Source organism: Podarcis tiliguerta, assembly GCF_965153285.1.
Source record: "Podarcis tiliguerta genome assembly, chromosome: 3".
NCBI classification, from domain to species: domain Eukaryota; kingdom Metazoa; phylum Chordata; class Lepidosauria; order Squamata; family Lacertidae; genus Podarcis; species Podarcis tiliguerta.
The window spans coordinates 34,666,490-34,692,624 of NC_139536.1; the positions used below are offsets into that span (position 1 = coordinate 34,666,490).

Here is a 26,135-nt window from a genome sequence, read left to right on the forward strand (position 1 = left end):
GCTGATTTCCTTAAGAATGGATAGGTTTGATCTTCTTGCAGTCCATGGGACTCTCAAGAGTCTCCTCCAGCACCATAATTCCATAAATACTCATGGTGTGCAACAGTTCAATTCTCCACTTGGCCATAAAACTCACTGGATGACCTTGGGCCAGTTGCTGCCTCTCGGACTAATCTACCTCACAGGGATGTTGTTAGGATTGAATGAGGAAGGGAAAGAGCCATGCATGCCACTTTGAGCTCCTTGGATGAAAAGATGGGGTGCAAATTCAATAAATAAACAAGCAAGCAAGTTGTGCTGTCAGCAGAGCCATCGGATTGAATTGACCCTGTGTTAGTCCTGTACATTTCTTTCAGCAGGTCTCCTCTGAGCGGGACTTCCTTGGTCAGCCCAACCATCTAGCTATTTACTGCAGACTTTCCTAAGCCACGGAGGGAGCCAGAAACCAGCCCCCTCAAGCTTCCTCTCCAAATCGTGTCCCTGCCCACCCTACTCCCACACCCCATCTCCTGGCAGCGAAGTTCCTAAAATAGCAAGTCTGCAAGAACATCTTTTTAGCACTAGAGCAGTGTGAATGGAGGGGAAGCTGTATTACCGATAGAGTTTACCCCTCTTCCCCCTTGCATTTTTGGGGGGCGTGTGCGCGCCTTGCACAGTTGCTTCCACACGCCTTCGTAGCAGCAGCAGCAGCAGCAATGCTTTTCAGCACCCACGAGCGAAAGGCGGCAGCGCTTTGCTCTCGCCTCCCCGCCCCTCCCTCCTTCTCCGCGCAGAGCCCTGACATGCTTTCTGCTGACAAATGTTCACCGAGGCTGCCGAGGATTTAAGCATGCCGGGCAGCGTCTCTCCAGCTTAGGGGTCCCTGGTTACGCAATGGCTTATCCAAAGCGGCGCAGCGCCACGGTCGCCCAGCGAGCCTGCCGGAGAGTTTGGGACTATTTGGTTTCGGTTACCTCGTCCCCATAAGTCTTACCCTTACCCCGCCGCCTCTGCCGCTTCCCAAGCCTCTCCGCCTACTTTTTTTTTGCTTTTAATCGGCTTTTTTTTCCCTGGGGGAAGGGACTGCCCCCCCCCCCCGGCGCGCTTTTCTTTGGAAAGTATTGAACGAGGTTTGTTGTTGGAGATGGGCGCCTAGATGGATGCATTTGCTGCAGAGCCTACTTTCTTTACGGCGCGGCATCGGGAGAGGTAAGAAGGATTTCTCAAGCTGCTTGCGAGGGTGGATCCTTTTTTCCCTTCTCCTCTCTGCCCCCCCCCCCCCGCTTCCCTCTTCCGCACCGCTTGTCTTACAAGCCTTGCCGGCTCTGCCATCTAGAGCACTTCGTGAGATCACTCCAGTGAGTCTGCTGGGTTTTTCTTCCCCCGTCCCTTCTCTCCCCCCACCCTCCATCCATCTCTGTCTCTCTCTGTGTTTGTGTGCACAGGGGTGGATATCCCCCCCTCCTTTTCTGTTCTCACATGCATACACACATATACACAGAGAAGCTCTGCTAAGGTGAACTTGGAGACTTGCAATGCTCACATGCGTGTGGTACCCTGGGATGCGTTTGGAGCCATATGCCTGCAGGGCTGCTTAGTCGTTCAAAATTGTCTTTGGGAAAAGAAAGGGGGGGGGAGAGCAAGTTTATTCCTTCTCTGTCTGACACACACACACACACACACACACACACACGGCTTCTGCTGTTTTCTCTCGGTTTTTTTTGGGTGCTGTGGATATTACTAAGAAGTCTGAAGGATTCAGTCATTTGGACCTCGCTGAATCAGTGTCCATCTGCCAAGGTTTCTTCCTATAAATATATTTTGCATAACTGGTGATCGACTGAGGATTTAAAAAAATATCATTATATTTTCATTTGAAGAAGAAGGGGGGGGGGGCAAGGATGCATGGCATAGAAAGAAGAACTAAGTACCTTCCGGAGATTATATTTCCAAACCAGGGATAAATGTGATTCATCAAAGGTAAGAGCCGGGGTGTTTCCTATCAAACTCTCATTGTATATATAACATAACCTTTTCTTTAATGTCTTAGAGAGCATTTGAGGTGGGTTTGAAGGGCATTTGTGGGGAAATGCATAACTTTATTTGTATGTTTCTAAGACCTTTGGTAACAGAGATCTTGCGGAGGGAAATGAGTCTTGTTTTTGCTTTGCATTTAATAAGGGGAAAAAAGGAGTTCAAAGGAATTGCATGGTGTGTGTCTCCCTTGGAAAAAAAAACTGCTGCTAGAAATCTAAAATAATTTATGCTGGAGTAGATCAAAGATCAAAAAAGGGTTTGGAAAGGGGGAGCAGGAGAAATTACAATATTCTATTAGAGCAAGCATTATGGGAAAAGAAGGAAGGAGAAATATGTGGAAACCATCTAGGGATTTAAAAATAAAAATAAAAACCCTCTAAAGCTAAGGAAGAACTTTGCTATGCAGATAAAACTCTGTTCTGTCTGAAAACATACACTTCAAGGACAGAGGATCTTCGGAGATGTCATAGAAAGAAATAGAAACTGGAGATATGTGGCAGGAGACCAGGAGAGGCAGCAGGACTGGAAGGGAACACCTGAGATCAGGTGAAATCCCGCTTTGTCTTACAGAGATTCCTGATAATGTAAAGGAATAGGTAAGGAAAAGAGGGTCCCAATGGGATTAAGCAAGTAGAGCTATTGAAAGGTGGGCAAATAAGGAATGGAGACCCACCTTGATTATGCCATATCATGTCACTCCAGCGTCATCAGATGTTTACAGTTCCCTGAAAGAGCTGGGCAGTTGATGTGGAAGTGGTGGCATTTGCATGTAGTATGACAGATCAAAGTGGGCAGTCTCTCTTGATCACTTTCTTTGACACTCACATTCCCTAAATATATTAAACTGGTGTTCTAGAACCAACGTAAGATTAAGAAGAAAGGATATTCAAGAGATCCTCCAGCAGAAAATTGCTGGGGAGGCTCCACTGTGAACTTTCCAAACCCCTTGCCCATGGATAAATAAATGGGCAGCCACTACATTTGATATGCACTTACACCTACAGAAAAAGGAAATGAGATCATGTAGCAGGACTCTATGTTGTGTGTGGCACACCTAGTGATTTGTTTCTATTTCCTGGAGATGCTAAGGGACGATCAAAGAGGTGGGGGGTTTCCTCTTCTACTCTTTTGTGAGTAACACCACCATTGTATGCAGAGACAGGAGGAAAGACGGACAATCTTGGAAGAGGAGCTTTTCCCTAACGTGCTTCTAAGAATATGTACTGCTGAGTAAACATGCATGTTCTCAGATACACAGTACCAATCACTAGGAAGTCAAAGATCTGGCCCCAATTCGTTCCTCCAGGTTTCATGGATGTGGAGAAGCTATGACACCTCAGGTGTCACTGGGCAGCAAATGTTGATCCTGTTATGGAAATGGTTGTGTGTGCTGGAACCATCACTGGTTTGAGGAAACGGAGAAACACAGCATGGTTGGACATTGCTTTTTCTTATGATGCCTCCCTACCCCTACTTTGGTTCTTACCCTGAGTAGAGTAAGCTTGCAGCTGGCACATGCCCAATCTATGTGGTTTGCATCCTCTTGTCAAAACAGAGTGAGGGTGGCTGCAAAGCCCCTTTAGGGTATATGATTTGCTGAAAAAGAGGTGTGCTTTTTTGGGTGGGGGGTGAACTCTGTCCAAATATACCTTCATAACCTTTGGGAACTGGCACCTTCTGCAGCAATGGTGTGCATTTTGAGACCGTCTTCTCTGCAATGTGACTGTGATGAAATAAATAACATTCAGGACCCAGCTCTTATTTCTGGCTGATTAACATTGTAGGTGGAGTGCCTTGTTTCCAGGATCTCGCCTAGGCAGTTTCATCTCTGCAGACAGTAATAAAACCACGGTTCACTGTGAGCCCTGGTTCTGCTCCTCTTCCTCTCAGCCTGCCTGCTTCCTCTCCACTGTTGCTGCTGCCATTTAACAACACTTGTTTATATTGAAATGTGGAATATAATCACTTAGTTTTGCCTTCTCTCCTCCTCCTCCCCCTACTCTTCCGAAAATGTAAACAGCCCACTTAGCATTTCTATGGCAGCCTCTGTGCGTCCCTTTCTGCATGGTGGGATAGGAGCTGACAGCTCCCTGACAGTCCTTTGCAAGTCATCTCACTCTGTCTCTTTCACCACAGCCCTCAATCCATTGACTGGTGTTTGAAATGTGGCAGTCATGTCTGCTTCGGGCATGCATGTATAGAGATGCTTGCTCTGGAGTAGGGATATTACTATTTTCCTGGGCACAGGGCACTGTCATGTGTGGAAATGGGCTGGGGCGAAGCTTTGTTAGATGCAGGTGGGCATTTTCTCTTCTCTCTGAGCTTCTAGCCAATAGACTAGAGTGAAAAGTAATGCCTTTGAGCACTTTTTCCTCTTCAGAAAAGAGGGGGACACTTTGGAGGAAAGAAAGGCGTGACTCATCTATGCTTCTGTCTCTGTACTTCACCCCAAACCTCTCAGCAATACTTGCAAAGACAGAAACCAAGTTCTGCTTTCCCTTCATCCAGTCATAAACAAGAGACTTCTGGGTAAAGATTCCTAACTCAGAACCACTTTGTTGGCGACTCATAGGGCTCTGAGCTTAACGCTTCTCCTCTTCCTAAACTGGTATTTGTGATCTGTGGTTCAACCTAACTTATATTTTACTTGTATTTTACACCCCTTAGATACACTAGTTTGAAGAGGCATATAAATAAACAATCAAGTCATCTATCAGGTGCCAAATTGAAAGGTTGTCAAGTACAGCTTTAACTACAACCAGGAAAGTTTTGTATCATTCTAGAACCAATTAAAATTGAGCTAGGAGCCATGAAACTAGACTTGTCTTGTATTAAAAGAACCGTGAAACTAGGTTTGTGGCCAATAAATCACAAAAAAGCAAAAAGAGAGAGAGAATATTTCAGGACTACCATATTCATAACCTGCTTGTACAATTGTAGTAACCATACAAATATCGGCTGTTCTTGAGACAAATTCACTGGTTTAGGAAGGAAGTGTGCTTGTGTATGTGCATTTACATCAATAATCATTTCATATCCTTATGATGTTTGTATATTTGCAGTCCTTTCACCATAAATCTTATAATACAACTTTTTCCTCTAATTTGTGCCCATCTTTAAGACTACAATACCATGATGCAGTGTGATTGTAAGCGGAAAAGCATATACCACTAGCATAGATTATACCAAACAATTTGGAACTTTTGTGTGTCTGACAGCTTGTAAGCTATACCTTCTTGAGCCAGAGATCTCTGGTTGGTTCTTTGGTTACTGAAAAATCTAAAGAAGTATCTGGATTTTCAGCACTCACAACCCAGACCTAGAACATGTTCACATGGGAGTTACTTGTGCTAGTGGTTGATTACTGTAAAACATAGATGAAAGTGTGGAAAGTAGGGAAAGCTGTGGCAGATGAGGAAAGTGATAACCTGTTCATTGAAGTTCATTGCATCTTTTTTCTGTGTATAGTGTGTTATACTGGCATCCTCTGAATGCAACAGGGATACCACAGAATGACCCATATAAGCAAACAATGGGTAGCTTTCTTCTTGCGCTTACAAATTAGATCATTTCCCCCCCCCTAGTGCTTAAGAGACTACTGGGAACTCAGATTATGAGAGCATGTTTATATCATCAAACTCTAAGGGCTTATTAAAAACTATGTCAATTTGTTAAAGTCTCTAGATGATAGTAATGGAACATGGCAAACATTAATAAGTAGAAATGTGATTGGAGAGGCTATCTAAGGAAGATACACCAGGTGGGGAAACTTTTTGGCTCCCAAGGCCCAATCCTTATCATGATCAGCCTCATGGGCCAAACTTGGCAGGTGGACAGGCCCACCTACCTGTCAATCACATCACATCAGTATGATTGATGGGTGGGTTTGGCTGCCCACCTGTCAAATGCAGAGCCTTGCAGATCTCTCCCCACTTGAAAGTCCTGGTCTCAGAGCTCTAAAAGGGGAGTGTTGGGAGGCTTGCAAAGGCTTTAAAGCAGCCCTCATGCTCCCATATCAACCTGAGACATGATATGGGGCTGTTTTAAAGGCTTCTGCAATCTGTTAAATGAAGAAGAGTGGGATCAGCTGCACAGTTTTTGAGAAGTGCTTTGAAGCAACCCCCAGCACTCCCATTTCAGCTGAAATGGGGGCTGCCTTACATTACTCCCCAAAAGTGCTATTTGAAGCAGCTTGTGTGTAACTCCTATCAGCAGCCTGCCACTGCCACCCGACTGACTGCAGAAGAAGCACACAATCTGCTTCAAACAGCGTTTTTGAGAAGTACTTTAATCCCCACTCATCTGCTGATGAGTGGAGATTAAATCCTACTGCCTTGGCTGTGCGATCCTGTTCCCTGCTGGCAGCAGGGCATGCAGCCAATGCATGATTTAACCTTGTACTCCTGCCCATCAGCTGACATCACTGGGGATGTCAGCTGCTGCGTGGGTGGGTATGGTTTGGGGAAAATCCCTGTGTGGGCCGAACTATTCCCCCTGGCCTGCTGGCATCTTCCAAGGTTGGCCTGCAGGCTGATAATTCTCCACTTCAATATAAGGAATCACATGTAGAGTGAATGTCCAGCCTTTCCTTATAGAACAAAAAATAAAAATATACCAAAACCTTGTACTAATCTCTCTCTCCCTCTCTCTCCTCCACCCTCTCTCTCTTACACACACACTCCATTATATCATGCCACTAAAACTATGGCAGAGCTCATAAATGTTGTTGAAGAGGATGCAAAAAGCTCTTAAGGATAATTTAATTAATTTGAGGCTATTTTGATTCTGTTACAATTTTATTAGTATTATGGGAACAAAAAGCCTTCCAGTGAATATGTACAATTAATACTGAGTTTATTCATGGTAGCAAAACTGATCATCACCTGATTGAGAAAAAGTTCCTTATTTACAGAATGTTGCTTGGTAGTGTTGCTGTCACAATCAGGACCGGCCCTTCTATGAGGGCAGCTGCCTCAGACAGCAAATTGTGAGGGGTAGAAATTGGCTAGAAATGTGTGCTGTGTGGTCTGCCCTGCAGCCCCTAAGCTGGCTTGCTGCCCTCAAGTGTGGTAGAGACACTGTTCCACCACCACTAATCAAGTAGTACCCAACTATCAAGCTAGTCAGATTTGGTGCACAGAATGGGGAATGCACCATCCAGTCCTTTGCTTCAAGCAGGAAAATGGCTTGAGCTGTTGCTGGCAAACATTGAACAAAATTTTGATGTAAGTCTTTACCATTGCAGCTGAAAAGGGTGCAAATCACCTGCCCCCAAGGGGCACCCAAGAAAGACTCCCATCCTTCAAGCTATGTCTTTGAATGCAAGCAGAACTGAACCCAGGGAAACTTACTGCCGACTGAACATGCATAAAATTGGGCTTGGACTCTGTGATCCCTTGAGGCACCTGCTGTTTTGCTTTCTCCCGATTTCCCACCATTTCTTAAAAGAACAGGCTCCCATTCCCACCCCCTTGTTCCTGATGTAAATCTCCACTCACCCCTTGTTCCCTGGTGAGGCCCCCCCCCCCAATGTGTGGTGTGTCTCAGGAGCCCTGGGTACAACCATTAGACAGGGACAAATTTGCCACATGCCTTATCTAGAGAAGAGATTGTGAGACTTCCCCTGGCAGGAGTGAGAGGATGCTGGCCAACTGTGGTCATTTGGAGTAAACCTTGGTGGCCCCCTTGAAAGACTGCTGGCATTTTCCAAGCAACCTCTGGTTTCAGTGTGGCATGCCTCTCTCCCATGGGGTGAAGCTAGTGGCATTTTCATGGGCTGAGTAAAATATTTGGGGATGCCCCATGATTGAACACTGGAATACATTCCCGCCCCGCAACACACCTATTCCACACTTCTCCTTAAGAATGTGGGTGCAACGTTTTCTGATTCGGCTATTCTGACAATTTACCACCACAACTAAACCGCAGGTAGTGATGGCTGGTGAACACCTGGAGTCAGCTTTTGGGAGGAGGCTACTTAGACAACCTACCTCCACTTGTTGATTGGCTTGTTGGGCATTGATTGGTGCAATTGATTGGAGGTTTTATCTTTTGAAACATTGACCAGCAGAGGTGGGGTGAAGTAAACAGGTGCCCTCTGCTCAGCTTTCAGATGAGCTGTCAGTGAAAGCTTTCATCAAGCACCTGGTGCCGAGCTTGGACCCAGTATGAGGAAACAGTGGGAGTTTAGTCCTATTTGTATATTCAGCTTATAGTTGCATTTAGGGAAGATTCTTGATGGGTCAGGTAAATAAAAGTTGTGATGATTTAACCCCCAAAGTCCTGTATTGTGCATTTGGTGACAACCCCCAGGGAATGTTAGCAGTGGTTAAATTGCCCCATTCTCTGCATTGTAATACACCAGAGAATTGTGTAATTGGAAAGGACCTGAGGCTCATCTAGTCTAATTCCCTGCAATGCAGGATTATGCAGCTGTCCCTTACCAGGATTGAACCTGCAACCTTGGCGTTATCAGCACCATGCTCCAACCAATTAAACAATCCAGGCAGTTCATAGTATTGATGATGATGCTTGGTGGCAGCATTGGGATGACCTGCTGTGATGTCACAGAGAGGCAAGATCAGTAGAATGGTCCCTGTTGGATGAGCTGTACTGACTTCATGCTGCCATTGGGTGAGCTGCTCATAATATGAGGATATTCAGGCCTAAGTAAGAATGGATAGTAATAACAGGGTGTTGGTGAAGGAGAATTGGTGAAGAAAATGGTCCAGGGGAAGAGAATGAGAGAAGACCATAAAGGGGATGGGCAGAGAAGGAAAAAGGCCTGGGAAACTAGGACAGAAATTAGTAAATAACAGAAGTACACCTAGCTGGGAAGAGGGATGACACTTTCTGAAAATCTTGATATCAAGCTTATTTACACTGGTTCCCCCCCTAATTCTAGTCTCGCACCTTAATCTCAGTGTCCCCATTTGGCTAAAAATATGAACAGTCCTTGCCCATCACATGCACTATTACATGCATAATACTGTAAGAATATTATATGCATTTACACTCCTAGTTTCCTAGAGTAACAAGCGTATAAACAGATACTGCAACGCATTTACCTATATAAAAAAGATGCATATATTTATATACATGTGGAATTTTGTGCCAGAAGTGCGGTCCCATATGCAGCTTGACTCTTTCATACATATTATGTGCATAAGATATGTATTTCATTCTGTATCATTTTGCATATATTTAGCCGGGCTTTTAAAAAATGCTCGAGTGAACACAAATGGACACTTGACACAAGGGTCATTTTGATCCAGCAAAGTTTGATCAGGCTCCAGCCACCCCAAATCCATGTATAGCCCACTTAAAATGGATTTCCCTTCCACCCCTAGCTATGATTTACAGAGGCGAGGAACTGCATCTTGATGCAGAGCAACCAGCCAAATCGATGGATTTAGGCTCCAAGTGTTAAATTACGGGTGGTCTATCTGGAAAGAAGAGCTTTGTCCTGGCATTGGATTCTTTTTGTACAATTTTGTAATGGGAGATCTGATACAAATGAAGTGGGTGCTCTATGCTTTTTATAATCTGCATCTAAAATATTTTGTTACAATCACTTTAAGGCATGTTGTAGCAATGGGGTGTGTGTGTGTGTGCGTGTGTATGTGTAATCCCATTTGCAATAGTACTACAAAGCTCTTACCATCGTCCCAGCTGTTGCTCTTGATCCCACCCCATCTCCAGATTGGAAAGGAGGGGGGGTTGTCACTGGTGTATTTTTTTACTTCAGAGTATAATAACCTGAATTACCTTCAACTTGGAAGGCTGCCAATGCCCTGCATGGCAGAAGCAGATGTAAACATGTCACTAAACAGCCCACAAAGATGCTGTATGGGATGCTGAAAACATGCCATTTAGAGATGAGGCTGCTAAATTTCTGTTTGATTTGTTTTCTCTCCCCTGCCCCCCCCCCAGCTTTCTTGTTAGTTTTATTCCAGAAGGAGATTTGGGAGGAGTTTTAATAACAATAATTCTGTGGCCTTATCTGCCTGTCCTACATTTGTTTGATTTCCTTCGCCACAGTGAAATGAAGTCTTTGACATCTCTATAAACCCGCCCTGTGCAAAAGAGTGGTCACTTCCTATGGCTTGAAATAAGGGGTGAGGAACCTTTGGCAGCCTGAGAGCCGTAATCCATTCATAGCAATCTTTTGAGGGCTTCATGACAGCGGTGGGAAGAGCCAGAGGCAAAAGAAAGCTGGCAACAAATGTAAATTTTGCCTTTGTACAGGAGGCTTGTTTACATACCCAACCCTCTCTATCCTCCATCCAGAGTACAGAGTACAATGACACAGTCCAGCCAGGAAAAAAACAACACTGGCAGGGCCAGTGGCTCAAGGAGAGTTCTGAGGACCAGAGAGAGAAGCCTTGAGAGCCACATTCATCCTCTGTTTCTTAGGTTCTCCACCTCTGCTGTAAATGCCACAACTTCTAAATGCATGTGGCTCCTGGAAGGTTTTCCTGAAAAGCTTCCTGGCGTCTATCTGTTTCCTTCTGGCTGATGAAGGTATCCAAATGCATTTCATTTTAGATTTTTTGGGGGGTAGGGGTAGGGGATGTTTATAACTCCAGTGCATCTCATCTCTGAACCTACCTTAGAATGTTACACCTCCACAGAATACCCATGGAAAGCTGTCTCACTGGTCCATCCAGCTCTAGTTTATCTACAGAGACTGGCAGTGACTCTCCATGTTACCTGACTGGGGACATTGCCTACCTTACCTGGGAATGCTGGAGGTTAAACTTGGGAGCTTTTGCCTGCAAAACAGATTCCCTACCACTGAACTAAGGCCCTTCCGTGAGCACTATGTATCTCTGTAGTGTTGCTTCATTTGCTGTGGCAACTCTCTGTTAAATAGGAACTGTGATTCTGAATTTAGCAGTGGTAGAGATTGAAGGATTTGGATTAATATAAAGGTGTTGAAAGGCCAGCTGGGGTAGGTATTTTACAAAGAGCTGGCCTCTAATCCTACTGGCAGGTGTTGTGATGTCAGAAAGGTTGTGTTAAACTGGGTAAGATAAGGAGACAGGTCCTGGAATAGCCAACAAATCCCAGGGCTTAGATTCTGGTTGGATGCAAGATAAGAGGCTGGACTAGTGCATCTCAGTCCATGCCAGCCTCTGGTGCTCAGAAGTAAAACAAGGTGGATTAAGGAGGAGGTCAACTAAGAGTAAATGAATAGCAAGTTGTTCCTTTCTTTTTCTCTTGGCATTATAATGCTTCAAAAGACAGACAGAAAACATATGTTGAAAGTGGTTAAGGTTCTTCCTCTGGTCTCATTAGTTACGTAAGTGAAGGTAAAGACATTTCTATCAGGGTTGAAAATGGCATTTCTCTTAGGGCTGGAAATGACACATTCTAGATTATAGGGATGCTGGTGGTGCTGTGGAACTTCACTGTAACCTCAGATTCTGGTGCAATTATATGTGCTACAATAGAGACTACAAAGATCAGCGCTGGACTCTCTCTGTGAAAGTGAGGTTTACAAGGAGCTTGACTTTGCATCTAGTCCATCAAGAAGATGGGAGAAATACAGGTGGGCATCTAGCTTTTCACTTGTCACAGCTTGTACCAATAGTCCACTGGGAGGAAAAGCTCAAGATGGAATCAGGCAGGTGTATCTCTGCTGCTGTATCTCTGACTTCCTGATCAGGCATATCTGTGCAACATAGTTCATATCAACACAGCACAAGCATAACCCATAGAGTCTTCTGCTTATATCTATTGGAAGAGCCCTCTTCAGGTGTTAGTGTTGCTGTGTTACTCAACGTGGATGTGGGGGCTCCAATCTCCATGCAAACAGTGTGACCAACTGCAGTGATGGAGCCTTCACACATACAGCTGTGCACCATATCCTTAGATCCAAGAACCATCACATCTCCATCTTGTCATAATTGAGATTCAGTTTCATCAACCATGAGCTGCCACAACCCAGCCCTAGTTTCAGACACCATTTCAGCATTTCCATAGCTTCTCTCAGGCTTTTCTTTTCCAGCCGGAACTCACCAGAACTCAGTTCCAGCACCTCTTAGGTGGGCACCATTGCCATTATAACAGAACAAGGAAGGCATTCACAGTGAGTTCTGGCACCTCTTTTTTTCCTAGAAAAAGCACTGGCTTCACTTGACTCAGATGAAAAGGGGAAATGGATCTGGGGGTCACCAGCATGCTGGTGACAGCTCAGCCCCAGTCTCCAGATGACCCCATCTATCAGCTTCATATATTTTTTCAGCCAATGCTTTGATACTTCCTCCTGTTATTCATGTGCATATTTATACTGTCAGATTGTATACTGCCAGCTTAGAAATTACCACAATGCTAAGTCTATTACTGTGGTGTTGCCGTAAGTGTGCACCCCTCACTCCCACCACATACCACCTATAAAATGGGATGTGTGGGGAAATAATGATCTACCTGTCCTTTAAAGAAAGTCTGCTCTGGAAATGGTCCAACTTCTGCCACAAATAGTGGTTCTGGAGTTGATTATAGTCAAAGTTGAACACCACCCCATCCCAAGTTTTGAGGGAGGTTCTTGTAGGCTTGCAGACCTCTGAAGTTTAAATTCTGCCCTCAGATGAGACACAGCTTTCCCATCTGAGTCATATGAAGATGCTTTACTCTGTTACCTTGCTCACATCACCTGCACCAGACGGATACACTACAACACTTGAAAACAACAAGATGTTCTTCTGGTGTTTTGTTCCCCTGTACGTGTGATGTTGAAAAACAACTTTAGCAGGTAGCAGCAGTGTGTGAGTGTGCTGCACATTCTCTGTGGTGTGACAGATATTCAATCAGCTTGCTAACTGAAACAGCTCCATAAGATGTCCTTATTACACTGAACAAAATTGGCAATGCACACAAGCACAAAAGATAGGGATATTGTTATATCCAGTGCTTTTTTTCAGGGGCTATTCAAGGGCTTGCAGTACTGGCACCTCTTTTTTCTTTTCTTCTTTTTGGTTAAAAAGTGTGACACATACATGGTGAGTAGGTAAAGAACCCCTAGATGGTTAATTCCAGTCAAAGGCGACTATGAGGTTGCGGTACTCATCTTGCTTTCAGGCCAAGGGAGCCAGCATTTGTCCACAGACAGCTTTCCAGGTCATGTGGCCGGCCTGACTAAACTGCTTCTGGCACAACAGAACACCATGACAGAAACCAGAGCGCACAGAAATGCAGTTTACCTTCCCACTGCAGTGGTACCTATTTATCTATTTGAACTGTCATGCTTTCAAACTGCTAGGTTGGCAGGAGCTGGAACAGAGCAATGGGAGCTCACCCCATCATGGGGATTCAAACCACCGACCTTCTGATTGGCAAGCCCAAGAGGCTCACTGGTTTAGACCACAGCCACTCACACATTGTGAATTTATTTTTCTAGAAAAAAAGCACTGGTTATATCTTATATATCACACTTCCCTCTGCAGTTTGTTTCCCCCACCCCCTTCAACTGAATGTCTTCCACCCTTAGCAATGGCAAAAGGTGGGGTGAGGTGGAGGCTCTGATCTCTCAGCAGGTGAGATGCTCCTGCTTAACAGGAGAGGAAAGGGGAAAGCAGTAGCAAAGCTGGCATGGTGGAAATCCGACAGCAGAGCCAATCTGGCACGCCTATTCAACTGCACCCCCCCAAAAAAATCATAGAATCATAGAGTTGGAAGAGACCACAAGGGCCATCGAGTCCAACCCCCTGCCAAGCAGGAAACACCATCAGAGCACTCCTGACATATGGTTGTCAAGCCTCTGCTTAAAGACCTCCAAAGAAGGAGACTCCACCACACTCCTTGGCAGCAAATTCCACTGTCAAACAGCTCTTACTGTCAGGAAGTTCTTCCTAATGTTTAGGTGGAATCTTCTTTCTTGTAGTTTGGATCCATTGCTTCGTGTCCGCTTCTCTGGAGCAGCAGAAAGCAACCTTTCTCCCTCCTCTATGTGACATCCTTTTATATATTTGAACATGGCTATCGTATCACCCCTTGCCCCGCTCCCAGTAAGAAGCAGAGACTCATCTGTCAGGTCAGGTACATGCCTCAGCCCCACCACTCAGTTCACTACGGACCCTCAGAAATAAAACCAAAGCCCTCAAAATAAGGTTAATAAGGAACTGATTTCCTTCATGCTTTCCACCAGCCAGGAGAACGCTACTTATAGGACAAGACCCGGCCTGAAATATTGTCAGAATAGCTATAATATTGTTAGTCAGGCTCAAATGGTGACCTGGACCTGGGATCATAAGGAAATGAAGTGAAAATGAAACTGCCAACATTGCAATGGCTTTGCACAAAATCTATAGGGCGGCCATACTTGGAATACTGTGTACATTTCTGTTTTCTGCATTGGAAAAATGATACTGTTCCAATGGAAGAGGTGTGGAAATAGGCAATCAAAATGATTGAGGAGCTGGGGCAATTCCCCTTTGAGGAAAGCGTACAATGCATGGGGCTTTTTAATATTTGTATCAGTGCTTTGTTTCCTAGGAAGGAAAAAAATGATGCCAGTCCTCTGAGCAGTTGCCCTTGGGTGTAAAATTTCCTCAGGGCCAGGAAAAACAATTACATGTTTTACTAGAACTTCATTAAGATCTTGGTATATAGCTATCACATGATGCATGATAATTAAATAACTTGCTGCAACACTGTACCTTTCTCTGTACTCTCAGCACCTGACAGTGCATGCCTAATTTCACTACAGGGTCGTACCCTGCAACATGGGACATGGGCTCACATCTCCTTCTCTAAGCTGGGCAAGCACTTGGGCGAGGAGATGTGATGCTCTGATGGGGTCCAAGAACACCCTAGCCACCTTCCCAAAGCCAGGAGGACTCTAGGAAGCAACTTTTATATGCAACTTTTAAAACCTCTCTAAAGGCAGCCCTGTGTAGGGAAGTTTTTAATGTTTGGTGTTTTATTATGCTTTTATGTTTGTTGGAAGCCCCAGAGTGGCTGGAGCAACTGGGATGAAGCCATTGTCAGCTTTCAGGGTGCCATTTCCCAGAAGCTCCAGGGCTCTGTAGGCAGCAGGTGACAAAGAGATGTGGTTCTAACTCAGTCAAGGAATCATGGACTGTAGAGGCTCCATGTCCACTGATGGTTCCTAATAATTGATGAACGAGCCTGGACAAATGGGTTGCCCTCGTCAGAGAGACTAGAATGCAAGGAATATTAAAAGATTTGCTCTCCTACAGAATCACCCAGTCAAGAGAAGGCTGTAGCCCTCTCATCCAGGCTACCCATTGGCATTGGCCTGAAATCAATAAATGTGATCCTCAGAAAGTATAACATTTGCTGTGCTAAAAAAAAAAAAGCAAGGGGGAAAATGAGCAGGTGTCTATGTAACAAAGAAATGACTCAGGCTGAATTGACAAAAATAAATTACACAAATGCTATTGGATTTGCTAGGTCTTCAAAACAACAACTGGTGGCTGGCATTTTGTGAAAGCAATCTCACATGTAAAGGAAATAGGCTACTGCTTCCTGATATTTACTGTATATTGGTGGGGGCGTTTGAATCACAGTACAGCACTGATTCCTAGTTCTTAAGGTTCAGACTTACCTTTGCCTTTGTAGTCATGTCTAAGGACTGCAAGTTTTCTATAACCCAGGTAGAAGTATGTTTCTGGAATTGGACATTGACTTGGTTGTGAGCTCAGCTAGAATCAAGAGGATTTCAAAGTGTTTACAATGGGATACCCAATTTCAAAGTAGCGGTGGAGGGGGGTTAGATATCTCTCACTGTAGGGACATTAAGATATCACATACACATTGGGGAAAAAATTGTGAGGGTGGGCCATGGTGTTGCACAGGCTATCCCTGCCACCATTGACACGTGGTCACCCCTACCCACAACTTAAGTGTATTTAGTCAGTGTGTGAAGCAGCCTGAGGTACATTCCAGCATGTGTACATAGACCTCCTCAACATGATTGCCCTGCACAATGTTGGAAGACTTTTTTATATATTATATACATATACAAAGGCTATCGAAATGTGTCAAAAGGAGAAGGCATGGTTGCTGGACACACTTGGTGTCATCTGAACCCCAGTTGTGAAAAGTCATTTGTTTGTTAATGTCCAAATTTTCACCAGCTTCTCTTATGAGTTCCTTCTCATGGGAGCCAACTCCTAGGGGCCAAGGTTCCCTCAGCCCCTCCTCATAAATATTTGAGGGGGATGGGTCCCCCCAAAATTGATGGACATTACCATTCAAACAGAGCGTGTGCACCACATCTTGTGATCAATTATGGACTTACCCGCCCCCCCCCCAATTTTACCCAAGTTAACACTGCTTATAGGAGCCTACTTTTTTCACCATTCTCTGTGGGAGAACTGTGCGTGTGAGTTCCTGCCTTAGACACTGCAGTAGTCTGACACAAGGAAGTGTCAGTCATTTCCACTTCCTCGCTATGCCTCCTGCCCCTTTCTGCAATGTCTGAAGTTGCCCATAGGCAAGGAAGTTTGCTGTCACTTCACATGAAATGCACATTGACAAGCTATTCCCCAGTTCAGCTTCCCAGAGCACCTGCTGTCATTCTACAGTACTGTAAAAAAAACACTGGTTTTCAGTTATTTAGGTAAAAGATAGTCCTGATTAGGATAAAAATTTATTCATTTCTGCACTCTGATCGCGACCCTTGTATGCATTAAGTTTAATATGCTATCTATGCCTGTACATGGAGGCTTTAACATTGGTCACATTCAAATGCATGAATCCCCAAACGCATTTAGACGTGGTATTCTAATGCGAAAATCTCATGTGCCATGCATGTGCCCATGTTAACTCTTTGACATGGTTGTGACTTATTTTATTCCAGAATCTGTTGTTGGTTTTGCTTTATCCCAGCTGTTTGTGAAGCTCACATGCAAGGAAGGCACTAATTGCTTTACCTAACTCTTATTGGCAGAGGTATCCATGTCCTTTACAGGTTCTCCTTTATTTCTCTTCCCCTTTCATTCCCCTTCACCACTTCAAATCAATGAATGGAATGATTACAGCACCTATTAATACTTTCCCTTCCCCTTCAACACAAAGGAGTTTTGTCATTTTTATTTGGTTGATTTTTAGCAAGAACAAAAGAATCCTGTCCTGAGGACCCTAGCAACACAACCACATAGTAATAATAAATGTGGCCCTTTTGGAACTTGTCTATTTGCTGGTTATAACTTGTACAGTGGTACCTCAGGTTACATATGCTTCAGGTTACAGATTCTGCTAACCCAGAAATAGTACTCTGGGTTAAGATCTTTGCTTCAGGATGAGAACAGAAATCGTGCAGCGGTGGCGCAGCGGCAGCAGGAGACCCCATTAGCTAAAGTGGTGCTTCAGGTTAATAACAGTTTCAGGTTAAGAACAGACCTCCAGAACGAATTAAGTTCTTAACCCGAGGTACCACTTTATAATGAGCTGATGATGAGATTATGTACATATGCATCTGGTTTATGAGTAGGCAGTACTGGCATCAACACAAAGCACCCTGAAGTAGAGATGGGGTAGAAATTCATACAGTTTGAATTTAATTTGCGCCTCCCAAACCAGTATGGTACTAGCTACCTCTGCTGTCAGAGGCATTATTTATCTGAATATTGTTCACTGGCAATTTCAATGCTATTGTGCTCATGTCCTGCTTGCAGGATTCCCATAGGCATCTGGTTGACCACTGTAAGAACACGATATGAGGCTAGATAGTCTGATCCAACAGGCTCTTTTTGTGTTCATCTTTTAATAGTACCTTGAGGGACGTGGGTGACGCTGTGGTCTAAACCACTGAGGCTCTTGGGCTTGCCAATCAGAAGGTTGGTGGTTCGAATCCCCGCGATGGGGTGAGCTCCTGTTGCTCTGTCCCAGCTCCTGCCAACCTGGCAGTTTGAAAGCATGCCAGTGCAAGTAGATAAATAGGTACCATTGTGGCAGGAAGGTAAATGGTGTTTCCGTGTGCTCTGGCACTCGTTGCACCAGAAGCGGTTCAGTCATGCTGGCCACATGACCTGGAAAGCTGTCTGTGGACAAACACTGACTACCTTGGCCTGAAAGCGAGATGAGCACCGCAGCCCCATAGTAGCTTTGATTGGACTTAACCATCCAGGGGTCCTTTACTTTTACTAATAGTGCCTTGTTTAGAAAAACTAAGACTGGATGTCAAGAGTCTTAACAATCTCTTCTATGATAGCTATCTTATTTGCCCACACCTTTCTATTATATTGAACCGGGGGTTTTAATAGATTTCGCCAACTCTAATATTAGCTTCGGTTATTTAGAGGCAGCAATTTTAATTGCTTTCTGAATACCATATGGCGCAGAGCTGCGAGACTGCAGTGGGCGTTTTGCCTGTATCAATCAAAATACATATTGCTCTCCTCTATCTCCAGCGATTATAAGGTCTTCTATAAATATTAGCTATAAATACCATTACATCTAAATCGTGTTTGTATTGATCTGCTGGAGAGAAAAGCAAAACAGGCCAAGCCTTAAGTTGCTTCTTTTGCCTAAATACAAATTGCTTGCCCAGAGAAAAATCCAAGTTAGGGCACCATGTTATCCTCCAGGTTGGTGTTCTGGCTCAAGTGTAGATTTGCAGGTGCATGTACTTGGAGGGTCATGGCCTGCAGCATTAAAAGGAAAAACAGTTTTTGCAGGAAATCAATAGCCCTGGCAACCAAGAACAAGTTGCTGAGCTCTTGTGCCTGCAGAATGGAATCCAAAGCTATATTCTGCCATGTTCTGATTGAAGAAACAATAGCCTTATCAGGTGATAAAGATTTTGGAGCAAGAAAATAACACCACTAGCTACTGATGTTGGTTTTGTTGTTGTTGTTAGCTTCACACGAGTAGAAATGAGATAAATGATCTCTCTGGCGCCTTGCTGTCTGTTTTTGTGCTGCTACTTATGATTTTACAGCAGAAGCAGAGCCCGCAACCCCTGGTTGGGAAACCTGTCACTTTCCAGATGTTGTGGGACTGATCTTTCATCAGCCCTGGCCTGCATAGCCAATAATAAGAGTCAGTGGCAATTTTAGCCCAGAGACATCTGGATTAAAAAGTGGCTGGAGGAGGGGGAGGAGGAGACAGAGGGTGAAGAAAGAGCTGTTAATGGAGAGGGACCCTTTTCCATTCCTTTGACCCCCCCCCCCCGAAACTCAACAAATCTGCTGTATCTGGAACTAGGTGTGAAGAGTGCAGCTGGATGAGATGCAGCCTTGGGCCTGCCCATAAGAAGCAAGTCAAGAGGGAGAAACTCGGGTGATTAAAATACTTTACCCTTTTAAATGAGTTTGTGGGAGGTGTCTGGAAAAGGGATGGTTTGTTCTTAGAATCATAGAACCTTAGAGCTAAAGCACCCATGACAGATGGCCATCCAACCTCTGCTTAAAAACCTCCACGGAAGGAGAGTTCTTGTTTTATGTACTATGTATTTATGTATTATGTACTTTGTGTTTGTGTCTTGCTGGACTGAAGAGGAGGAGTGGTGGAGATCCACCACCCCCCACCTTCTGTAGTTTCTAGAGAGGAGGAAGGCAGTCTTGAATTACAGCAATGCTTAGAGGAAGATAACAGCTCAGAGACAGGTGAACAGCAGAGTTATGAGGTGTTAGGAGAAGGAGGACGGGAGGAAGAGCAGCTAGCTGACACATCACTGGACAGCACAACCGACCCCCCTTCTCCCAAAACACGACGTTCGTTAAGGGTGCAACAACAAAGGGAACAGAGGCAATTGTCCATGGACAGAGGCAGTAGAAGCAGGTGTTGTTGTTAGAAGAGTAGTGGGGGAGCTCAGTGCGAGCAACACCATCATTGAGGAATGACTGGATTTCTTTGCCTTTCACTGTGATGACTGAAATAAATCATAAGTAAGAACTTTCTTGTTTCCTCCCTGCTTCTTGGTGCCATCAGGGGGGAGGGGAGGATTCCTCAAGCCTGACACTTGTATTTTTATGTTGTGATCTGCCCTGAGATCTATGGAAGCAGGGTGGTATACACATTTAATACCACACATTTAATAAATAAATAACAAGTGCTGGGAGAACATCAGTGATGGAGAATTATGGATTGTACTGGATCTGGAGTGTGGCCCAGAAGACTCTTTAAATACTAGCCAACTACTCAGCCCAGCCAACTGCTCACCTTTTTGGCAGATGTAGATGCTGGCAATGATCCTTGGCTCTGCTCCCTCCTCTTCTCATTCTAAAAAAACCTCCTTGTACACCTCATTTGATTCCCAGGTTTGGGGCTGGAGTCCAGATTTATGAGATCCAGTTGTTAGTGCTGAATCGACACAGATGTTTTCGGTGGCTGGGTCTCACAACCAGATCAGGATCCTTGCACCATGGCTGCGGATCTTTTACCATGGAACTTAGGATCCACAGGCATTCCTTTCTTAGACTGAATAATATCTGCCTGGAAGCTTAAGTCATGCTCTCTACCCTACCAACAAACAGTGGTTGTGGCTTATTAAAATGTCAACATATACAGTACAGCAAAACAGGGAGCTGTCTCATACTGAGTCGGACCATTTTTCCATCAAGCTCAATGTTATCTACACTGATTCATTGTGGTTTTCCAGGGCTGCAGATGGTAGTCTTTAATAGCCTTACCTGGAGATGCTGTGGATTGAACCCGAGACCTTTTGCATGTAAACCATCTGCTCTAACACCAACCTGTGGCCCATCCTATCCCATATCAACAACTACTTCATAACACACTGGCATTGTGCAACACATTGCTGAAGCTGGTGAAAGGCATTCCTAGTCACCGCGGCCACTTGGGCTTTCAGGGACAAGCCCTGCCATCCCATAACTAGGCTTTAGTACTGCATTGTCATAAATTCAACCTTAAAGGTAAAGGTAAAGAAGCCTTGTCAGTTAGGTCCAGTCACAGACAACTCTGGGGTTGCAGCGCTCATCTCGCTTTACTGGCCGAGGGAGCCGACATACAGCTTCCGGGTCATGTGGCCAGCATGGCGAACCAGAGCAGCGCACGGAAACACCATTTACCTTCCTGCCGGAGCGGTACCTATTTATCTACTTGCACTTTGATGTGCTTTCGAACTGCTAGTTCACCCCGTCGTGGGGATTCGAACTACCGACCTTCAGATCAGCAAGCCCTAGGCTCTGTGGTTTGGACCACAGCGCCACCCGTGTCCTAAATCAACCTTAAATTGTCATTAAAAAATAATAACACTCCAGTGAGGGAAACAACAAAAGTATTTGTTCTTGGGCAAGTGTGGGGTACTTATAAGATCATAGACTTATTAAATATAAAACAAATTTACAGGGCAGAATGAATGTATAGGTTATCGGGAACCAGGCAGAGGGCCTTTTTGGTAGTGGTGCCCTCCCTGTGGAATTCCATCCCATCCAATGTCAAGGAGATAAAGAACTTTTAGAATACATTCAAAGGCAGCCCTGAATTAGGAAGTTTTTTTTAATGTTTGACATTTTATTACGTTTTTATATTTTGCTGGAAGCCGCACAGAGTGGCTGGGGCATAAATAATAAAATTATTGATTAGTATTATTATTGTAACCACCTGGAAGACGGCCTTTACAGTGATAGCGCTTGCCACATGAAAAAGGCACTCATCATACCCTCCAACATTTCTCTGATGAAAATAGGGACCTCCCATTCTGTAATGATTATTTTACTATTTATACCCCACACATCTTATTGGGTTGCCCCAGCCACTCTGGGAACTTTACAACATAATAAATCATTAATTATTATTATTTTTAAACTTCCCTATACAGGATTGCCTTCAGACGGCTTGGGGATTGGATGACTCCATACCCTCCTACATTTCTCCAATGAAAATAGGGACATCCTAAGGAAAAGTGGGATCAAATCAGAAACCAGGACAGCTTCTCTAAATCAGGGACATCCTGGGAAGATAGGAACACTTGGTGGGTCTGAAGGCATGCACTTGATGCTTCCCTACCACCCACATTCCTCCTTTGGGAGTGGCAGAAATCCTGCTGTACACTGTACTTTCCATAGCCACCTTGCTGTGTCCAGAGGTCTGCAAATCCTTTCCTTTCTCCTCTGGCCCAGCGCCTGAGGTTGTTGTTGTTGTTTACCACCCATTCCTCCAGGGGTTTGTGGGAAGATTGCAATGGGCAATCTTCTTCCTCCCTACATCGCTATTCCAGGACAGTCCACTCTGTTCTAGTGAGAAATTCCTCATCTTGCCCGACAGTTCAAAGTACTGTGGTACCTCGGGTTACAGATGCTTCAGGTTACATACGCTTCAGGTTACAGACTCCGCTAACCCAGAAATAGTCCCTCAGGTTAAGAACTTTGCTTCAGGATGAGAACAGAAATCGCGCGGCGGCAGCGGAAGGCCCCATTAGCTAAAGTGGTGCTTCAGGTTAAGAACAGTTTCAGGTTAAGAATGGACCTCCAGAACGAATTAAGTTCTTAACCCGAGGTACCACTGTACAGATAAGGGGCCTCAAGTCGCTGCATCTTCTCTTCCAGCAAGGCAACCAGCTTGCTCTGGGTGTAGTTTTGCACATTTTCAGGGAAGAAGATGACATGACACAGGTGTTGCAGGTCAGTACAGCAGCTCTCTCACTGCCCATGTCTCTGGGTCCTATGCACACCAGTCTATGCTCCCCCCTCAACATCCCCTGCTAAATGCCCTCACAAGCACCCCTGTTTACAAGTCCTGGTCACAAGCTCCCGGAGGCTGCAACTGGCTAAACAGAACCACTTCTGGCTGCTAACTCTTTCCCCCAACCGAATTCTTCCTTCAGCCTGGCTTCCTCTCAGCAGTAGCCCCTCACTTTGATGTTTTTTCCCCTTGAGCTGAGCAATAGTGTAGCACCTCTGTATGACAAATCATGGGCGGAGGGTGTGAGGAAGAGAAATGAGCTGTTTTCTGTTACCACATAATCGCTAAGCAGTTTTTGTTAGGCATCTGTGGCCCACTTTACATGAGCAGCCGACAAAGTGGAAGAAAAGGTCTTTCTTCATATGTTTCATATTCTGAACCATTTGTCACCTTTATTGCTATTCCCCAAACCCATTTCTCATTTATTTCCACCATTCTTCAAATGAAATGACACAAATTCTCCACCTGAGGTTTAAACAGCATTGATTGGAATCCTAATATCGCTTCCTACGGCTTGCATGTGATATCCTCTTAATACTATCAAATTGACATTTACTATTTTCCAGTTCTTTTACCCTAATGCATATTTGCTTGTGTTCAACTGCAGCACCCTAGCACCGTCACACTCTCAAAAAGATTTAAAAATTGTAAATTTTGTGTTCTTCATATGTGGATTTTCTTTCTTGAATTTCATATTAAGGCCAGATACAATACTTTAAAAAAGACAACCCATGTTGCATACATTTCCCAACTCATCCACATCACATGTTGCAGCAACTTCCATTGTTCTGTTGATAGTTCTATTTTGTTTTAGAATAATCTGCCCACACAATAAAGCATATTTCAACACCTTAAAGATCAAGTTATGTATTGCTCCAATACTTGTTTTTTGTAAACGTTGATCCAAGTCCTGTGCTTTTTTCGTAGGATTCAGGGTGGAATAAGCACATAACCTGATAGAGGGGGAAATGTGTTAGACTGAGTTTCTATTTCCCCTCAAAAAAACTGATTTTCCTGTTAGTTGGTTCATGGTAAATAGAAAGACTTAATGGGGTTACTATAAATGTAAGAGAAAAGGCCAAGATGTGAAGGATAAAGGATGTGGAAAACAGAGTCAGACAAAAGACTGTGGAGGCATTGCTGAAAACATTAAGCAGCTGAGACTAAAAAGCTCATTCTGGTCTGTGAACAATTATTGCTTCTAGCTTCTCCCTCCTACGCCTGTCTTAAGATGCAAACCACAATAATTTGATGTCCAGGAGTAAGCAATTGTCTTGTTCTCTCCTACCATCTCCTCTTGTTGGATGGTCCCTTTGAAACCATGGCTCTGATGATGTTGCTGCTTTTCTATTACAGTAGCATAGAATATATGTCTATCAGTGGGACTATGTTCTACCTTCGCTGTTGGAGGCAGCATCACTATGAATATCAGAAGCTAGGAATCGTAAGGAAGGAGGGTCTTGCTTGCAGGTTTCCCTTAGGTATCTGATTGACACTGTGAGAATAGGATGCTGGACTAGATGGCTCACTGGCCTGATCTAGCAGGCTCTTCTTACAGCTTCCTATTCCCCCCAGCCTTCTCCCCATCACTTCCCTCCTCATCTGTTCCCCCCCTGTAATTTGGCATAATCTGATATCTGACCCTTTAAACTGGAAATGCTAGGGGTTGAATCTAGGACCTTTTGGCACAAGTGTTTTGCCACTGAGCTATTATGTCTCACATACTTAACTGCTAGAGCTACTACTCACTGACATTACGGGGGGTGGGGATGAGGAGCTGTTTAATTCAGATGTTACCTCCTTTGTGATGATTGGTGGCACAATGGTATGTGTGCGCTTCTGTGTGGAAATGGGGGTGGGGAGTCACCTTGTGTAACTCAGGCATGTTTGTACGAGCAGTTTCTATACCAACATTAATATTACAAAACACAAACATGCTTTGACTGCTGTTTTAACGGTTATAATTGCTGTGCTGTTTTAATGAGCTTGTTTTAATACACATTTTAATGATGGATGTTTATTTCAGTGTTTTGGTAGAATTGTTTTATTGTGTATTTTAATTAGGTGTGTATATTTTTTTTGTAATTGGTTTTATACTTGTAAACCACTTAGAAGCCACTTTGGCAATTAAGTGGTATATAAATTAAAAACAGCCTCAGGGCATGTAGAAGAGATGTTGCAATAGCACTGCAAACGGAAAGATTGATGCAAATCCTTAGGACTTGATTGTTATTTCTCTACCTACTTATTTAAGTATAGCACAGCATAGTAATAAATTTAGGAAAGCTGAATGTGCTCTCTTTAAATAGTTTTCGAACTGTAAACTGAAGGGGCTGTAACCCTTTTTCTGCTTTGTGATTTCTATGCAGAGGTCTTCCTCAAATAAACCAAACACCTGGAGCTTCGTGTGATTTTCAGGATTCAATGTGAACTTATTTCCTTGGGGGATGCTAGCTATTTGCTGCTGCTGTTACTTTCATGGCTTTTTTATTTGGTCGATTCAATATAAACGGGTAATTTATGATTCCTTATTTACTTATGTGCAACTAATCCCTTACAGGGCAAATTTGTGGATGTTTTCTTCTGTATTTTGTACTTCCAAATTAAGTGTAAGAAAGAATGGGGTGAAGAAATTTAGGGAAGCTGTCTTAATAAGCAATTCAAAAGGAATGCAAAAGGTGAAAGCTATTGATCTCTTTTCTATGGATTTTGGGCAGGGGGCTAGCAGTGTGTGGGCCCCATCTGGTTGTGGGCCATCTCAAAGAGGACTGCAGATGTTCCGTCTTCTTGGACTCCCACCTTGACTGGCAGCTGAAAGGGGAGGTGGTTGGAACATTGCAAGCACTGGAGGAGACCAAAAACCATCAGAAAAGGCAAGGGCTACACTAGGCTCCGATGCCTCACAGCATCTGGAGTCTGCTCCCTGCTGCTCAGCTGTGTTAGCTGAGGATGGGAGAGACAGCAGGGAGGAGAGATTTAAACATGTCACTATGGCCAGCTCCCTTCCGAAACAACAGAGCAGTAGTGAAGAGGAGGCCACATGTGTGTTGTGTGTACTTTATGTGCAGAGGCGCCAGCTTCTCAAGACGATTGAGGGACCCTGACATGACGTCCTAATATCATGCGCAGGATGTGAGGAGCCAGGGGGCTGAGTTGAACACCCTCTGAAGGGGTGTTCTGGTCCTCTAAAAAACAACAACATTGGGGGCTGAAAGTGGCTTGGCCCCTAGGAGCTGGCTGTGCATGTGTGTGCACTGTGTAAAAATGTTTGGATGGCCATTCACATTTGTTCTATCCATGCCCATGTGACCCTCAAAGGGTTGGGTAAGAAGGAATGCAGTCCTCAGGCTAGGAAAAACTCTTCATTCCTGGGACAGTGCTCCCCTATTGCTGGGATTTATTTTGCTGCTTTATCTAATTTTATTGTCCCTTTAAAAAAAATAAACTTGCTGTACTGCTGCTATATAAACTTTTAGTGTTTGAATTCTGTTGTGTTTTATGAG

At 44.2% G+C, this 26,135-nt stretch overlaps 1 protein-coding gene across 5 annotated transcripts in view; it reads left to right on the top strand.

Annotated features, from left to right (window-relative positions):
• Positions 1-568: 568 nt before the first annotated feature.
• LRFN2 (leucine rich repeat and fibronectin type III domain containing 2) overlaps positions 569-26,135 on the top strand; it is a 250,447-nt gene continuing 224,880 nt past the window's right edge. For 2 of the 5 annotated variants that reach the window (XM_083434462.1, XM_083434459.1), the window contains exon 1: positions 569-1,188. The gene's annotated coding sequence lies outside the window, so the exon portion shown is untranslated. The other 3 variants (XM_083434461.1, XM_083434460.1, XM_083434463.1) reach the window with 2 other exon arrangements.